Genomic DNA, 16,399 nt, shown 5'->3' on the forward strand with positions numbered 1-16,399 from the left:
TAAATGCATCTTCGAGGAGATAAAGACACAGGTGCTTTTTAAAGATGAGTAGCAATTAGTCTAGGAGAGAAGAAGAGCATCCCCGGCAGGGGGAAGAACGTCAGCAGACACTCAAGCACTCTGGCAGCTCCACAGCAGGCTGGTAATAATGTTTCTAGCCTGTAAGTCTCCTCAGAGATCCAGGCCTCCTGCCTGCCTGAAATCTCCACAGGATGCCTCCTAGACATCTCAAATTTAGGATGGCTGACACAGAACTTGATTTTCTCCATGAGCATACTCCTCCTAGTCTTCCTGTCTCCCATAACACCACTATCCACCCAGCTGTTCAAGCCAGAACCCCAGGAGTCACCCTTGAGTCCTTCCCCTTGCCTCATTCCAATGTAATCTATCACCAGATCTCATCAATGCTATCTCTAAGATCTAAGTAGCCTCCACCCACTTCTTTCTACCTCCATTGCTGCTGTCCAGTTCTAAGCCACCATCCTCTTTCCTCCTAAGTGGTCTTCCTGCTTCTACACCTAGCACCCTATGATCCATCCACTCTTCATAAAAGCAGTCAAAGCTATCTCAAAAATGTCAATCAGGCTGGCCGTAGTCGCTCACCTGAGGTCAGGAGTTCAAGACCATCCTGATCAACATGGCGAAACTCTGTCTCTATTAAAAATACAAACATTAGCCAGATGTGGTGCATGCCTATCATCCTAGCTACTCAGGAGGCTGAGGCAGGAGAATCACTTGAACCCAGTAAGGCAGAGGTTGCAGTGAGCTGAGATCATGCCACTGCACTCCAGACTGGGCAACACAGCTAGACTGTCTCCAGAAAAAAAAAGGCAATCAGATCTCACTGCTGAGCTTAAACTCACCAAAGTTTCTCTTTGTACTGGGTGGAGGGACTCTCCCCAGCATGGCTTAGAATCAATCGGCTGTGTGATCTCGCCCCTGCCTCCCTCTCAAACTTCACCTTGTGCCCATTCCCCCCATCTCTCCCTTACACTCTAGCCCTGCCTTCCCTCACTCCTTGGAATACACCAAGCTCTTTTGTGCATAGTCAGCTTTGCACATTCCCATCCCTCTGCCTGGAATGCACTCCCCCGCAATCTCTCTGCCTGGCCAGTTCCTTCTCCATTTTCCAATCTCAGAAAAGCTTTCCCTTGCAAAACTAGGACCAACTTTGTGCCACCAGCCCCTACTTTGGTCCCAGGTTTGTTTCCTTGAAAACAAGGAATCATTCATTTGTTAGAGGTTGTTTCTTCTGCTTCTTCCTTGTTGCCCATCTCCTCCAGAGGAATGCAAGCTCCAGAAGGGCGGTGACGGTCTTTTTCGTCCACCATTGTATCATCAGGACTCCACACAGGGCTTAGCATGGCACAGGTGCTCAATACATGGTTGTTCAATTGATGAATTAAAAGAGAAAGTGTGAGGCTGACATTGAAAGATAAGGCTGGAAATAGAAGGCCTTGAGAACAGGGTCCTATTCATCTTTGCACGACTGGCACCTCCCACAGGGAAGCCACTTAGCAAATGTTTCACTGGATGATGAAATAAAAATTCAATTCCAGATAAATCTGAGATGTGCTGTCCTTTCTGGGCAAGGCTCCCCAAGAAGTTTCCGCTCCTCCTTAGGCTTCTTAGGAGGTACACGTGTAGGGCATACAGCAAGTGCTTAATAAACGGGGTGACTGTTACCATTGCTCATGTGGGGATCACTCATGCAGTCTCCTAGAAAAGACCTTCCGGAGTCCATGCCAGATGCAGCAGTGGCTGGGTGAAGAAACAGGAGGGGAAAATGAGAACGGAGCAGCAGGATCTAAATACGACTTAGACCCAGGTGGGGAAAGGGCAGGAACAACGCTGTCCTGGCTAACTGGGGTTCCCTTCTTTCCTCTAGACTTCAGCCACCTAGGTGCAGCGTGGAGATGCCAGCTGGGACGTGAGTCCTCACAACGGAGGGCTCAGCTGAATGCACACATTCATCTTTGGGCCTGCCAGGCTTGCACTGATTTTGAAAATCTGGCTCGCTGTGGCTGGTGAGGACTGGGGAGGTGTAGAGAATTTCAATTTCCCTCACCAAATGGCAAGCTTGCGAAAAGTCCTTTCTCTCCAACATTATCACATACTAAAAATGAAAAACCAGCCATTCAGAGCTCTCATGAGAAAAATAGATGGGATGCTTAGCTCACAAGAAACAGGAGGGCTGAAAATCAAGTCTAGAGAACATCACAGGGTACATTATGTGCTAAGATACTGCCCTTTTTTGACCTGGGAGTTTCTATTTTTCACAAAAGAATGGGATAGGGAAAGTAATTCCCCATATAATAAGCCACTCATTTTGTACTTCAAATCCATTTGGTAGCTGAATCTCCAAATCCATTTAGTGGCTCAACAGTAGGGGTTAGGTGATTTGTTTTTAGCTCCCTATCTCAAAATATGCAATTTGAGGCAAGTGCATATCTCAAAAAAATAGCAGCATTACCAGGATAGAAGAGAAGGCACTAAAGTGGTGAAGGTTATGATGCTAAGAAGGCATGTTTCCAAATCTGTTTCATGGCTAACAGATCAAAATCTAACACAGAAAAGGCATGGGACTGAGCCTGAAGAAGTGGAAACTACTCCTGGCCACGTGACCTTGGGTAAGTCAGGTCACCTTTCTGGGCCTTCTCAGAAGGGGCTGAAATCAGTTGTTCTCCAAGATCTTTTTCTTTCGAAACCTCTGACTGGTTGTTTCCAGAAGACCTGCATTTTCTTAAATCTATCTGGCGGCGCTACAATTGCAAAACAGAAAGCCTTTGGGGTGAAGGTTGCAATAGGGATAACCCTGGACTAAAAACCGAACAGCTTTTACAATCCCAAAACATTACTCAGCAATCCAGGGCCTGATGTCATCCCAGAATCAATCATGCCAAGATAATCTAACAGAGTAGACAGGGGAAAATGCGAGAGAAAGTTCTTTTTCTTGCCTGATGAATACAGGTAAAGTTAAGGTCAAGTTAACGATGATGGTCTGCAGTTGACCGTCTGTCTCCCTGAGCTACTGGAAAACCACATTACTAAAGGAAACTGCTTTACAAGTGCCCAAGATGAACTCTTGGGATGTATCAAACCGCAGAACACCGGACGCGGGCAAGTTTCTTTTTTCTTTGAAACTTCATGTCGCTCTCAGAAAACGCAGCAGGTCCCAAAATGGTACAAGCGGAAAACACAAGCCACTTCAGGTCCGCCCGGGAGCAAACACCGAGCTCCAAGTAGGACTCCCCCCACCTTTCCTTTCGCTTCGTTTCTGTTCTTTTGCTTTCGGCAAGTGGCCTGGGGCCTGCCAAGCAGCGCCGGGTTTGGGCAGGGGCCGGGGACCGCGGAGAACTTTCCTCTGCCGCGCCAGAGACAATGCCGGGAGGGCGCCCCATCCGCAGGGTTCGAGCCGCCAAGCGCTTCGTCCCGGGCCCTCCCCCGTAGTGGGACGCGAAGCCCCCGCAAGGCGGGCCCCATTCCCGGCCCCACTGCAGGGGCCCCCTCTCCCGAGCTGGAGGCGCGGAGACCCCCCCCACCGGGCGGCCTCGTCCGGCCCCGCAGAGCCTGGCCGCGCGTCCCGCACACGCCCCAGCCCAGCGCCGGCGCCCTCCCCGCGGAGAAGGACACCCCGCTGCGAGAGGAGCCAGGAGCCCGCCCGGCGCCCCGTCCCCGCACCCCTCTTCGCGCGAGGTACTGGGCAGGGGGCGCCCGCGACTGTGGGCTACTCCGCCCGGCCCCACCGAGCCCGTCCGAGCGCCCCGCAACTCACCGGGACCTGGCGGGCCGCTGGGCATTATTCCATCGCGGGCTCGGCCGGGCGCTCGCGGCTCTCGGGTGGGAAAGCGAACTGCGACCGGGAAGCGCCGGCGAGGCGGGAGGCGCGGGCCCGGGGCTGCCCAGCGCAGAGTGCTCGCCCGCGGCGGCGGCCAGGCCAGGCGAGGCGCGGGAGCCGAGCGCGGCGCAGGAAGGGGCGGGCGACCATGTGCCGAGGGGGAGGAGGCCGCGGCGACGCGAGCTGCTCGCACAACCCCGCTCGGCGGCGGAGGGCGCGGGTTTCAGGAAATCCAAACACTTCGACAGGAAATCGGAATCCTTACTAAGCATTCCCAGCCCCGAGTCGCTCCGCGCCGGGGGCGCCCGCCTCGCTTAACCCTTGGCCCGCCGGCAGCCACGCGGGGGGCGCGGGCGGGGCCCCAGACCTCGGCCCGGGTCGGGCGTCCTTCGCTTTCCGCCCCATGCCCTGGCCAGCCGGCCTCCTCCCTGCCAGAGATGGAAGGGGTGGGATTTATCCACAGAAAACCCTGGACGCGGAAGGTGCCTTTCTAAGGCCAGGACAGCGGCAAAGGACGTGCCTGTCTTCCATCTGCAGAGGATGGACCTGCGCTGTCCTGGCCATTACCCCTATTTTCAGTAAAGGAATGACTTCACCAGGCTGCCCCCTTTCACCGCTTCCTCTCTGCTCTTATAATTTCCTCATTTTTGCCCAGTGCCAGGGGAACAGGACCTTCCCAGTCAGGATAGTACAGGAACAGTATGGAGAGTAATCGTGTGGGCTGCAGGCTCTGTGTCCCATTGGAATATGGCCTTTTTTTCTACTCATGTTACCTTGAGTAACACCCAACTTTCCTGAGCCTCAGTTTGCTTAAATATGAAATGGACGTTAATTCCACCCTCATAGGTTTGATCTGGAAACCGATGTTTAGACAGGGACTGGCACATTGGAAACACCCAAATAAATGATAGCCATGCTTGTCCTTATTATTACCATTAAAAGACATCAGAGAAAGGAGGATTTTAATTTGTGGGATGTATATTGTGCATATCTATGTCTACTTTCAAAGTCAGAGACAGTAGTCTTTCTTTAGAACTTCATTTCCCTCCTAATCGTTGGGCGATTGTTTTTCTTCGCAGCATTTCAGAAACTGCTCTCTGCAGAGGAAATGGTTCGTGGCTGTGGCAGACCCCCTTCTGTTGAAATCTGAAATGGAAAACCTCACGAAATTTGGGATTTTGCTCTTAATCTGAGAGTCCGGGTATGGTGGGGAGGTTGTTAAACAGTCTAGGACGGCTTTACAAAGTTTGGGAAAACCAAAATCAGTCTCAGACTGGGCAGAGAGGCCGGACAGCCAATGAGTGATTCATTGTGGTTTCCCACGGAAATGCCACGTTTCGGGGGTGTCTACCTGGAGGATGCAGCTTGGTGGTTTTGCTGTGTTTCAGATTCCTTTGAAACCCAATCAGACTTTGAAGAGGGAACATGCTCATGAGCGAAAACAGAAGCCTGAAATGAACCTGCTGGGAACTGAAATTTGGGTACCAGCTCGTTTACTCCAAGTAAGGAACAGATACCAGTTTTAGACCCAGCATTGTTCCTTTTCTGCAATTCTTTCTCCGTGGCCAGAAGCAGTAGGACAAGCTCTGGGCTGAGCACCAGGAGTCCCAGGGTCCTGCTCCAGGCCCTTTGCAGCTGCCGTCCCCTCTGCCTGGTAGAACGCTTGTATGGCTGTTCTTGGCACACAGCTCACAGCCCAGAAGTCAGCTCCACAGAGAGGCTTCCCCCAACCATGTGATCTACTTGTCTCTGGCACCTACACCCCACCTCCACCTCTCCCAAATATAGCGCATCCTGTTTGATTGCTTCATAGCCCTTGTCACTGTTTAATGTAGCCTACGTGATTGGTTGCTTATTTTTTATCTGCCCCCCACTCTCCCCACCGCATGGGTAAACTGCATTACAGCAGTACCTTGGCCTGTTTCCTTAGAACAGTGCTGGCCCATATGAGACCATCAATGAACACGTGTTGAATAAATGAAAGAAGCAAACAAACTAGAGTTGCAGATGGGACCCCCGCCTGAGGCAGGGTGGTTCACTCCATCCTGCAGCTCCCTGTAGCTTCCTCTTTGGTGGGGAGATTCAAAAGGGAATGCCCAGTGCAGTGGAAGAAGCACCAGATGGCTCTATTAGTGCTTCTGGAAAGTTAAAACTATAAGTAGGCCAGGCGTGGTGGCTCACTACTGTAATCCCAGCACTTTGGGAGGCCGAGGCGGGTGGATCATGTAAGGTCAGGAGTTTGAGACCAGTCTGGCCAATATGGTGAAACCCCCTCTCTACTAAAAATACATACAATTTGCCGGGCGTGGTGGTGGGCACCTGTAATCCCAGTTTCTCGGGAGGCTGAGGCAGGAGAATTGCTTGAACCCTGCAGGCGGAAGTTGCAGTGAGCTGAGATCACGCCATTGTATTCCAGGCAGGATGACAGAGTGAGACTCTGTCTCAAAAAAAACAAAAACAAAAAAAACCACAAAAAACTATAAGTAATTAAGACTGTCAGATGAGATAACTGTAGTCTCATTGGTACAGTCCCAGTTAATTACTCCCTTCTTTGTGCTTCCTTGGCATTTCTGTTTAAAGAATATATTTATCACGTTGTATACTCACTAGATGACTGTTCTCCTAAATCAGATGGAGGAAAGGGAGTCCACACTTGTTGACCACTTGCTCTGAGTGGGTCCCTGAGCAAGGTGAACTTGAATTCATTTTAAGGCATCGGTTAAGTGCCTATAATGTGCTAAAAAAAATCTGGGCCCTACATCTGCAATGATGAAAAAGAACTATTCTTTCTAAGAAAGACAAGAAAGCGCTATCTAGTAAGCAGAGAGATAAGTACTCTTATAAAGTCATGTCCAGGGTATCCAGGGATATTCAGAGCATTGAAGGTGGAGTAGGGTGGAGATAAGTTGGAAAATGCTTCCAAGAAATGGGTACTCTTGAACTAACTTTCTAGGAAGAGACAGGACCTATGTAGCTAGATAAGGGGGCACAGGCCTGCCAAGCAGAGTAACAAGTGCAAGTGTTAGTGATGCTTGGCTCCATGTCCCCTGGGTCCACCTCTGAGCTCACCGGCAGCTGCAATGAGCTGCCCTCTGTACAGAGGAACTGTCTATCCAAAGCAGGCACCCCTCCTCTCTGCCAGGGGGCTTTCTCTAGGGCTGTGGGATCTTGCCTAGCCTGAAAGTTTTCAACAGCCCTGGGGCAGTCCTTAACCAAACAGTGGATGAATGTGTCAGCCTCCCCTTCCCTAAGGAAGAACAATTCTCAAATGCTCTCAAGGCAGTTCCTCAGAGGAACCCCCAGTAGGAATGAATCCAGTAGCCCCCAGAAGTCACTCCCTCATTAAGTCATTCTTTGATTTGCCTCTTGTCCCTTCCTTGCCTTACTTTCTCACTTCCTTATTTGTTCTTGGGATCCCAAATAAAATAACTACACTCATCTCCTTGTCTCGAGGTATACTTCTGAGGAAACCCAATCCAGAGCAGCATTCATGCGTATATTCACAGATACTGGCTGGGCACCCCCAAGTGCCTGAGCAAAGACTGAGTGTGAACACAATATATGGGGGTAACTCCACCAGGTTCAACATGATCTGAGAACATGATGCATGTTCAGACATGGAAAACAATGAGACTAAAAAGCCTTACACCATCTTACAGTTGAGGAAACTGAGGCACAGGAGTGTTGAGTAACTTGCCCAAGGTCAAACACTAGTGAGTAGAGGCGTGTATTAGTCCGTTTTCAGGCTGCTGATAAAGACATACCTGAGACTGGGAAATTTACAAAAGAAAGACTTTTAATTGGACTTATAGTTCCACACAGCTGGGGAAGCCTCACAATCATGGTGGAAGATAAGAGGGAGCAAGTCATGTCTTACATGGATGGCAGCAGGCAGAGAGAGAGTTTGTGTGGGGGAGCTCTTTTTGAAACCATCAGATCTCATGAGATTTATTCATTATAGAGTTATAGAACAGCACAGGAAAGACTTGCCCCCATGATTCAATTACCTCCCAATGGGTCCTTCCCACAACATGTGGGAATTCAAGATGATATTCGGGTGGGGACACAGCCAAACCATATCAAGGAGCATTGGAGTCCAGACTCTTCACCACCCTGCACTGCCTTTCTTGGCAGTTCAAGCTGTCAGGAGTATGAATAATGAGAAGAAGAGAACCAAAAGGAGAACCAGGGAGCATGGGAAGAAATTGCTTTTAGAAGGAGGGAATGAGCAACACTCACAAATGTTACAGGAAATTTCATCAAGAAAGGACCGGAAAGCAAGTGTTCATTTCATTTGACAATGAGAGGGCTGATAACTTTTACCAGAGCTGTCTTGATGGAGTGGAGGGATTGGAAGCCAGATTGCGGTGGGTTGAGGAGTGAGTGGGAGACAGCAAGTGTGGACAACTCTTTTCAGAAATGTAGCCGTCTAGCAAGTGGGAGGTAAGGGTGGAGGCTTCTTTAAAGATGTGTGGGCAGGCAAGCATCTGGGTTGGTAGGAGAGATTGAGAGGAAGGGATGGTTCATTGATAGAACAGGTACTGAGGATGAGAGGAGATGGGAACTAGAGTGGGTTGGGGGCACAAGCCCCGAACTGGAAGAGGCCACCTTGTCTGCTGAAGGAGAGGGCTGAAGGGCAAGGTGGAGAACTCTAAATTTCCACCCTGAACATCCTGGAGTCACAGACTAGGGGCTAGGTAGGCTCTTGAGTTTAGACCCCTGAGTTTAATTCTTTATGAAAATTATGCTCTGGGCTAGGTGAGGTGGCTCATGCCTGTTATCCCAACACTTTAGGAGACCTAAAGCAGGGGGATCATTTGAGCCCTGGAGTTTGAGACCAGCCTGGGCAAAATGGCAAAACCCCGTCTCTACAAAAAATTATAAAATTAGCCAGACATGGTGGTACGTGCTTCTAGTTCCAGCTACTTGGGAAGCTGAGGTGGGAGGATCGCTTAAGCCTGGAGGTCAAGGCCTACGGTGAGCCATGATTGCATCAGTGCACTACAGCCTTAGCAACAGAACGAGGCCCTATCTCAAAAGAAAAAGAAAATGCTCTGGATGATCAAACGTAGATGAATAAAAAGTGACTTCAGCCTAATGACTGGAAAAGAGATAACATGGGAAGCTATTTTGGCCCAAGTAAGTTAGTGAAGTAGGAAGGCAAGGATGAGCAGGAGAGACTTGGGAGATTCAATGAACACAGCTTATTGGCTGCTGGTGGGGCACACGCAAGGAGGGGACAATGGTGCTCACCTGTAAGGAGGAGGAGGGTGGTATTTTTAACCATGACAAAAAGTGAGGGATGGGAAGGTTTTGAGGAGGAAGATAATGAGTTCCTGTTTGTGCTTTCTGCAGAGAAGGGAGTAGGTGGTGGGTAAGAATGCGAGGCTTTGCTAGGCTGGGGTGGGGGCTGGGCTTGGGTGGGGGTGGGCAGGAGAGAGGCAGAAGGACCTGCTCAGTTGGTGAGTGGGGGAGTTAGCATCTGAAAAGATAGCACCCTTCACTAGTTTCTCACAGTCTTGCGTCATCTGGATTTTTCTAGTGCACGGTTTCTCGTTCTTGGCAATATTAACATGTTGGACCGGATGATTCCTTGTTGTAACCGGCTTCTGGCACTTTGTAAGATCTTCAGCAGCAGCCTCTCCTTGGGGAGGTTCGGCTTCTGCCCACTGGATGCCAGCAGCAACCCTCCAGTTGGGAAAACCAAACACATCTCCAGGTATTGCAAAATGTTCCCTGGAAAGCAAAATTGCCCCCAGTTGAGACCTCTGTTCTCTCGGCTTTTCCTTACATCACTTGAATATTATTGATTAAAAGGTGAGCCGTTTGATAACCTTTTTTAGCAGAAGCACTTGTGTCTAGTTTGAAATCCTGGCTCCACCACTTCTCTGGTTCATAACTTTGAGTGACGTTCTTGCCTTCTCTTGGTTTCTTTTTTTTTTTTTTTTTTTTTTTTTATCTGTAAAGTGGAGTTTTTGAGAGGATTGAATGAAGTAATCCATGCAAAGCGTTGGGCTCAGTACAGGGTGCCTGGTCAGTGTTCAATCATTGCTGGCTATCATTATTAGTATTTTAGTGGTATTTAGGCACTGGTGATGTATCCAGACCACATTTGGAAATTTGGACCTGGAGATATAGACCTCACACATGTATCAGAGACAAGAGGGCACACTTGAGGCTGTGGATATCTATACATGGTCTGGAGAGAAAGTAGAGAGGAAGAAGAAGAGAGGTTTGAGCAAGAACCCCAGGGAACACCTAAATTTACCAATCAGATGGAGGAAGAGGAGTCCATAATTGAGATTTGGGTGGTCAGCCATGTAGATGGGGAAGTCAGTGTAACTTTTCATCTAACCAACATTAAGTGGCAGCCCTGACCTTTGGGCAGTGGGAAGCTTGGCCACTGATTGTCTTCTTGTGGAATGAGAACAACGTTGATGCTGGAGTTAGCTGTCACTGAGTGCACACCTTGGAGTCAGGTGCTGTGCCCATGTTAATGCTCACAACAAGGCTATGAATTAGGCACTCTTTATTATGCTCATTTTATACATAAAGAAACTGACACATAGAGAAGTACGATGGTGAAGGAGGGTGAGTTCAGCAAGGCAGGGTAGAAGGAGAAAGGGCCTTTCTCACAGAGAGGTGCCATGTGAGGAAAGGCAGAGGCCCAGAACAACCTTGGAACAAAGAATGAGAGAGGTACAAAGTGTTGGAAGGCAAGACATGGACAGCTTCCACTCTAGGGGCATCCCTGGTAGTGCCATGTCCAGCCATATTGGAGCCCAAGGCAAAAGGGAAAGTCAATCATACTGATTCTGAATTTATTTATTTATTTATTTATTTGAGACAGAGTCCCATTCTGTCACTCAGACTGGAGTGCAGTGGTGTGATCTTGGCTCACTGCAACCTCCACCTCCTGGGTTCAAGCGATTCCCTTACCTCAGCCTCCTGAGTAGGTAGGATTACAGGCCCACTCCACCATGCCTGGCTAATTTTTTTGTATTTTTTTAGTAGAGATGGGATTTCGCCACATTGGCCAGGCTGGTCTCGAACTCCTGACCTCAGGTGATCCACCCACCTCTGCCTCCCAAAGTGCTGGGATTACAGGTATGAGCCACTACACCCAGCCCTGATTCCGTCTTTATTTAAAATTTCAGTATTTTGTTCATCCTGGAACTTTTACATTAATTTTTCTTTTTTAACAACTGCACTAAAATATTCTTTATCTTGACTGAATTTGTTGGCACTCACTTGGATGGATTGAACAGAATGTCAAACCCTTCTAGCCTTCTTGACCTTGCTGCTTACGAGGCAAATTCCAGCCTGGGTCACTCCCTTGTCCCTTAGCCAGGAGAAGACAAGGATCCTGATTCCAGCCCTACAGGACAAGAGCCAATGGAAGAGAGGTAATTCTGTGGAAAGCCAAGGGCTTTCAGAAAAAGAAAATGTATCTGGGCACCTAAAACCTAACCAATCTGTCTACTACAAGAAGTTCCTCTTTGGGCCTTCCAGAGATCCCTGATGCCGGGAAGAAAGCATTCCAGGGGCATTGAGGGGAAGAGGAAAGAAAGAGTGGGAAGTGGGGTCGGCACATGGAACATACACAGTCAGGTGATTAAGAATCTGTGTTACATCATCATAGGAAAAATAAAAACAAAAGCAAAAGCAAAACAAAACAAAAGAACCTGTGCTGCAGTGGAGAAGGCTGAGTTTTAGCTCAACCACCTACTAGCAGTGTCATTTTACCTAGTAACAACGAGGTAAGCCTCAGTTTCCTGGCTATAAAATGGGGATAAAAGAACCCATCTCATAAAGTTGTTGAGAGGATTAAATGAATTAAGTCATGTAAAAGTGCCTGAGCATAATAAGTATTCATCACTTTTTTCCTTTTTTTATTTGTGGGTTTTTTTTTTTTTTTAGATGAAATCTCACTCTGTTGCTTAGGCTGGAGTACAGTGGCCCGATATTGGCTCACTGCAGCCTCCGCCTCCCAGGTTCAAGCAATTCGCCTGCCTCAGCCTCCTGAGTAGCTGGGATTACAGGTGCCCACCACCACGCCTGGCTACTTTTTTTGTATTTTTAGTAGAGACGGGGTTTCACCATGTTGGCCAAGCTGGTCTCAAACTCCTGACCTCAGGTGATCCACCCACCTCAGCTTCCCAAAGTGCTGGAATTACAGGCGTGAGCCACCATGCCTGGCCACTTTCTTCCTTTTTTAAGAACTATGGTATCAGCATTTAAAAATGTATTATTTTTCAAGCCGAGTAATGAAGCTGAGAGAGATGGAATAGTAACATGAGGCTTAGGAAGATTCCAGGGAAGGTTTGTTTCGTTTTTCTCCCAGTTGGGAGAGCAAGAGAAGGGTCCAGTGGAGAGGGAAAAACAGAGGCATGTGGTAAGCAGAGTCTCCCCTGAGTTGGGAATACCTTATATATCCTCAAGTTGAGCTCATCCATTTACAGATAATTGAATGACTGGATCAGGCTTGCACACCCTGTTGGCAGCGTGGTCAGAATAAAGCCAGGGTCTCTGAATGCCGGGACAGTTTTCCTCACCGAAAACCTAGCCACTGTACTATACCCAATCAGTGTAAATCTTGGAGTCACTCCTTGGGCCCAGGTCATACGGATGTGAGATATGATGAGATTTTTCCCATTACACTGTTAATGAAGCCCCACTCAGCCAAAACATACCCAGAAGGGGCTCTGTAAGGTAAACACTCTGGCATTTCCTCTAGAGTTGCTGAATATCAGGGAAAATGCTTTCCATTTTTAGGTTATTAATTTTGAAAGCTTCATTTCCAGCTATAATGGACCTTGGTGATAAGAGTCAGACAAATGGGTCACAGCAACAATCTCTGAAGAAAGTAAGGTCTGATTTTTGTGTGTGTGGAATTAATAAGGGCTTCACCCTCTTCACCTGGGAACCCCAGGAAGTTCAAAGCAAGCCCTCCCTGACCTTTTGGGGTGAAGTCCCCCACTCTGTGTTTCCATAGAACCTTGGGATCAATGCTGACAAGCCTTAACCACAGTGCACAGTCTCTCTCCTATAGTTTCTGAGGGCAGAGAGTCTCTTATTTGCCTCTGTATCCCCAGCATCTATCAGAGTACAAGGCACACAGTATGTCAACTCATGTCGCCTGAATGAACTTACATGCTTTACAAAACATCATCACAAACCAGCTGCTGGAAAAAGGCACCCTGTCATTTCCTGAATAAGCAAAGTTCAGAGCTGGCTTTTCCAGCAGGTATGTTGTTCTGAAACTGACCTAATAGTCCCATAGACAGTTTCTTCTGATAAACATTTGAAAGTTACCCTTCTGGTCTTAAACCTTGAAACTCACCAGATCCAGAAAATGAGATGCCAGGCCCCTCATTCATCATGATTGCTTCCTTACTCCTCCCGAGTTCCTGTTTTCTCTTACATAGTTACGTTTCTTCCTTCCCATATAAACCCCTAATTTTAGTCAGTTAGGGAGATGAATTTGAGACTGATCTCCCATCTCCTCCACTGCAGCACCTGATTGAAGCCTTCTTCCTTGACAGTACTCATCTCAGTCATTGGCTTTCTATGTGGCGAGCAGCAGGACCTACACCAAACCCCTGGTGTTTCAGTAACAGTTCAGGGTGGAAACAACCGTGTGTGTTGACAACAGTAATGATGTTGACAATGTACAGTAACTAAAATTTGAGTACTTACTGTATGCCTGGCATTGTTCCAATGATTCTAATGGCACTATGTGTGTTAATAACAGTAATGACATTGACAATGAACAATAACTAAAATTTGAGTACTTACTGTATGCCTGGCACTGTTCTAATGATTCTAATGGCACTTTCTACTGATTATCTCATTTAATCTCAAAATAAACCTAAAAGGTAAGCTACTAATATGTACATTTTACAGACGAGGAAACTGAGGCTCAGGTTACACACAGGGTATTTGTCTTTGGCAATTACCCTCAGGCTCTCTTGCTGCAAACTGAGCTCCAGGGGCCAAAATAAGGCATAGAGTTTGCCAACTTTAAATCTAAGGGATATTTTAGTGTATCTGAGCCATAGGTTTACACTGTAAAATAACAGTCTGGGCCTACTGTTTCAGAAAAAGTGGAAAATACTCCCCCGGTGGTTTTGTAAATAGTCCTTAATTGAACTCAGCATTGGTATCATTACCACCAAGTTCTGCAATTAACCAGCCTGAAGATTGCTTGCTAGGTTGCAGCTACAGAGATATTTACATATCCATGTTTTTTGTAGGCAAGACTTCCAGCCTGTAAATTGCTTATCCAGCCATAATCATAGCTGCTAGGAAGCTGCCTGGGGCCCTTTCAGGGAAATGAGGAAGGGAAAGGATTCCCCTAAAGCCAGCTGTTGCTACCTCAGAATAACAACACTAACAATCAAGAACAAACATATGTACAGTCCTTTAAAAATTACAAAACACATTCTCATACAGTGACTCGTGTCCACTTTTTAATTTCTGTAATAGTAGGGAGGAGAGTACTGCTGTGAGGGTCTTTATTTTAAAGAAGAATCACCAAAGCCCTGTTTCCTCCAGGGCGATATTGTTGTTTTTCATTCAATAAATATTCAGTGAGCACCAACTATGTGCAAGGAACTGTACTAGGTGCTGGAATGTAATGGTGAACACAACAGACACTGTCCCTGGACTCATGAAGCGTATAGTCTAAGTGGGGAGAAAGACCTTAACCAAATCATGTATACAAATAAGTATAAAATTATAACTACTGCAATGCCACCAGAGAGGTAGAAATTGCAATGGGATCCTAAAATAGACGGATTTAATCAAGATCAGGAAAAACTTTTCTGACCTGTGATAATTAGGAGTTAACTAGGCAAAGAAAGAAGAAAAAGTGTTTCATGAACAGGGAACAGCATGTGTAAAGGCTCTAGAACCAAACCAACAGCATGTGTAAAGAACCAACACATGTCTAGAACCAAGAGCATGTGCAAAGGCTCTAGAACCAAAGGAAGTCATCATTTCTGCCAAATGACCAACCTATTTTCTGCTATATTCTATTGGCTGAGGCCTTTTTTAAAAAGGATCAACAGAATATAGACTCTTAGAGATGGAAGGCATTTTTCAGGGCACTATAGTCCAGGTAACAAACAGTAGGTGCATAGCTGATGTTTGAATGAATGGAGTGTCACAGGGGGTGTATCAGTTAGTTGTTGCTGAATAACAAACTATCCCCAAATTAAGTGGCTTGACCAACCACCCAACGCTTCATTCTGTGGATTGGTGATTTGGGTAGAATCAGCTGGGTAGCTTTCACCTGATCTAAACTGGGTTTATTTGTATACTTGTGGACATCTCCCAGGTCAGCCATAATGGTGTATCACTGTTTTCTGTGATTGCTAATCTTCCAACAGGTTAGACCAGGTTTGTTGATACAGCAGCAGGGTTCTGAGAGAAGCAAAAGAGGTTGCTAGGCCTTTTATAACCTCAGGTTCAGGACTCTCACAACCTCATTTCTGCCATACTCTGTTGGCTGGGGCCTTATTATTATTATTATTTTTTTAAATGATCGATAGAATATAGAATCTGAGAGATGGAAGGGATTTTTCAGGGTGCTCTAGTCCAGATAACAAATAGTAGGTGCATAGCTGAATGAATGGAAAGATGAACACACCACACACGCCCATCTTCAGAAGTTCCAGCCCATGGAATATTGCGCTAATGGGCCAGAACAGGTTTCTCTACCTTGAGTGGTTTTTGTTTTGTTTTTTTTACTTCACATCCTTGTCCCCATCCACAGTAAGATCAGATAGGTGTATCTAAAATGCCAACCTCACCTTGCAACCTTCAATATTTCCTCAGTGCCTGCCAAGCCCATTTGTCATCAAATCACCAGGACAGGCTGTTTTAAATACTGACTCTGTGCCGGACTCAGTGGCTTAGGCCTGTAATCCCAGCACTTTGAAAGGCCGAGTTGGGAGGGTCACTTGAGGCCAGGAGTTCAAGACCAGCCTGGGCAACATAGCAAGATGCTGCCTCTACCAAAAAATAAAAAATACAAACTTCTGTCCTCCATCCTAGATCCACTGAATCAGAATTTTTGGGATCAATATTTTTAAAAGCTGTCCCAGGGAGTTAGATCCAGCAACTGATCCAGTGGAATGCCAGGCAGTCAGATTCAAGTTTTGCAAAGATTATCTAGCATTATTGATCTCATCAGCTCAGACACTTGCCTTCTTAAAAAAAACCTCATACTCCTACCTCTGCACTACCCCCAGAACTGATGTCTTCCTTCATTGCGAACCCAATATATCCTGTAGAGATTTTAAAAAATCATATTGTTATTCAAAATGCATTATTAAAATTGGTATATATATTTGCCACACTCCCACTCCCCACCCCACCCCTTTTCCCATTCCAAGTAGATTGTCAGGTCTTTGAGGGTCATATTCATCATATTAACTTCAGTGCTTACTAGAGGTCTCAGTGCAAAATTGATCCAATGAACCCAAGTGTTCATTGAGGGATGAATGGATAAACAAAATGTGATATGTACACACAATGCAATATTATTCAGCCTTA

The 16,399-nt window shown here is 46.9% G+C and overlaps 1 protein-coding gene across 2 annotated transcripts in view; it reads right to left on the reverse strand.

Annotated features, from left to right (window-relative positions):
* Nucleotides 1-4,181, reverse strand: part of ASAP1 (ArfGAP with SH3 domain, ankyrin repeat and PH domain 1) — a 407,767-nt gene extending 403,586 nt beyond the window's left edge. Inside the window, exon 1 of one of the 2 annotated variants that reach the window (XM_033203192.1) lies at nucleotides 3,776-4,181. The gene's annotated coding sequence lies outside the window, so the exon portion shown is untranslated. The remainder of the gene's footprint in view (nucleotides 1-3,775) is intronic. The other variant, XM_033203191.1, reaches the window with a different exon arrangement.
* Nucleotides 4,182-16,399: the final 12,218 nt, after the last annotated feature.

The sequence above is a fragment of the Trachypithecus francoisi genome, unplaced genomic scaffold (genome assembly GCF_009764315.1).
Source record: "Trachypithecus francoisi isolate TF-2019V2 unplaced genomic scaffold, Tfra_2.0 Lachesis_group7, whole genome shotgun sequence".
Taxonomy (NCBI): Eukaryota; Metazoa; Chordata; class Mammalia; order Primates; family Cercopithecidae; genus Trachypithecus; species Trachypithecus francoisi.